General features: G+C 32.3%; 1 non-coding gene across 1 annotated transcript; it reads right to left on the bottom strand.

Annotated features, from left to right (window-relative positions):
- Positions 1 to 503: 503 nt before the first annotated feature.
- Positions 504 to 594, bottom strand: TRNAI-UAU (transfer RNA isoleucine (anticodon UAU)). The gene is given in 2 exon segments: positions 504 to 539; positions 557 to 594. It is a non-coding gene; the product is annotated as a tRNA-Ile (tRNA).
- Positions 595 to 2465: the final 1871 nt, after the last annotated feature.

Below are 2465 nucleotides of genomic sequence, written 5' to 3'. Positions count from 1 at the left end.
CGGGCGCTGGAAAAAAAAAAGAAAAAAGAAAAAGAGTAATATGTAAAATTATATTAATAAAATTATTTTAAAAGATAAAAGTTACTTCGTAAAAAGAACTATCTTAAAAACTGATGGAGTCAGATAATCAATCAATCTTTACTTATTTGTTCTATTTAGCAGTACATGGAAAAGTTAATTTTCCAGTCTTTTCTGACGTATGGAGGCTTCGCCCAACTCCAATCTATTTACTTAAAAACTGAACTAGAGCTAAGACTAAAAAATTTTAAAACAAACAGGTGAACTTTGAGAGAGAAATTTTATTCAGGTTTCATCTTTGTGCTTTCTTTAAGTCGCTCTAATGGATAAGAATTGCGCTCCCATGCGAAATACACCGGTCATCGAATCGACGATTTCTCGCTGTGATGAAGGCCGAACAGCGCAAAAACTATACGCGAAAGCCGGGCTCCCAGCCCAACTGATTGACCGATAGCAAAAGACAATTTAAAAAAGAATTTGTCACGTTCCCCAGGTGAGGCTCGAACTCACAACCCCGGCATAACTCACAAGTACTGCTTATAAGTACCGTGCGCTAACCAATTGCGCCACTGGGGACTGTGCTTTTCCACACACGTTAACAATTATTAACAATTACCAAATTCTCATTTGCGAACGTGAAACGACCCCAACGACGCTCGCCATAAGCCAACTCGTAATTACCCTTATACTTAGCTTGTGCTTTTCGCTTTCGGCAAAGGTCAGACTCGCTTTCGGAAATAGGAAACAAAAACAATGCACCTAGAAACAATCAATCGTCACGAAATTCGTGTTAAAATTAGCGAACTTTTGAAACAAATGGCAGCTTCTGAGCACGGTATAATTTCTTCGACGAAATTCGCAACTATCGAATTACGAGCGAAATGAACATTTCTCGACGACTTGTTTTTCTTGCACAAACTGCAAACGCAGTGATACATCGCCCGCAGGTTCAGTCAGTAAAAATAAGTTTGCGTTTCACTTGTGTCTACCCAAACGAAGAAAGTGACCTCCTACACTCCCTGAATGTTTCGCAGAACACACATGGAGGATTCCTGGCTCAAAGTTACAAGCTTAATTAAAACGACGTTCTACATGCATTTTTCATTCTATACAGTATATATCGGTGTGGATTTGCGCAATGTAATAATAAAAGTGTTGAACACGCTTTGTAAGAAGTTTAAGAAAAAATCTGTTGTAAATTGCTTACGTAGGATTAAACCTAAACACTGTTTTGGAGATTACTGAATTCAATTCAATAGTTGTTTTTGGAATCAATATCAAATAAAATATCAATTCGAGAGTTTTATTTAATTATGAATAACAATGATTATTCTAAAGATAAATTTTATGAACCTGTTAAATTTTTTGGATATAGCTTTTAAACAGTTCTTTGGATTTTAATTATCCTCTATTGGAATAACTAAAGTTTTCATAATTTTCAAAAGCTTTTTTCTGCTGTATATTTTTTAAAATACGTATACACATTCTCTTATTTTTATATCTAACAGTTGTAAGAGAAAATGAAACCTCTCAATTACAATAAAGGTCATATTCACAAAAGATGTATAATTATCTGCTAATAAATCAACAAATATAGAATTAAACAGAACAGAACATTTAATGACGTTACCGAAATTTGCTCTAATGTTCATTCATCGTGTAGCTTATCAATTATATATTCCTTTTTCCTTTTTATGTTTTATTTATTTTTCTTTATTACTTCTTTCCGCCCTAGAATGTAATCTAATTTAGAATAGTAAAGGGAAATTGTGAAAAAATTCTCAATCAGTGACAATCGAACATTTTCAAAAACAAGCCGTTATATTCATGTATTTTAAATACACTAAGGTTTTATTTCAACATAAAGTGATGAAATTAGAACTTGGTGTATCGAAATGTCTTGTTATATACAATTAGCCTTTGGAAAAAATATCCTAAACGATTGGCATAAGCCCAATCCGAAATGCATAGTTTTCAATAAAGGACAATTTATCCGTCCTGGTCTCTATTTACTTGGATTAGATGAGTATTCATCACATAATTAATAACATTAATAATCTACATTTAGTCTCGAGTTAATTTTGAATAACTTAACATGGCTTTTATTATTATTTAAATTTTATATTGCAGTATAATTAAAAATTATCGCACTTTCTTCCTGGTCCTCTTCACTTCCTGTTTGAGTGCCGAGAAAGTCGTGCAAGAGTCTTCGCTACTTTTTTGTATATTTTAATGTACATATAATTATTAATACATTTTATCTCAATGAGAAATTCTCTCGCTCTTTTTTTCTGCATGTTTATCTGTTGTAAATTGACGCCTAGTAATATCACGTTATAATAAAAAAAGAGAAAGATAAACAAGTGTACTAACTAATGCTACATCAAGTCACTTCACATATTTTATGAAATAACATCTTTATATTTGCGAAATTTGTTTATTTTCTC

This window comes from Centruroides vittatus, unplaced genomic scaffold (genome assembly GCF_030686945.1).
Source record: "Centruroides vittatus isolate TY-2023 unplaced genomic scaffold, ASM3068694v2 scaffold_1167, whole genome shotgun sequence".
Lineage (NCBI taxonomy): Eukaryota > Metazoa > Arthropoda > Arachnida > Scorpiones > Buthidae > Centruroides > Centruroides vittatus.
The sequence above is the reverse complement of the archived record's forward strand: the minus strand, read 5'-3'. Positions and strand labels throughout refer to the sequence as shown.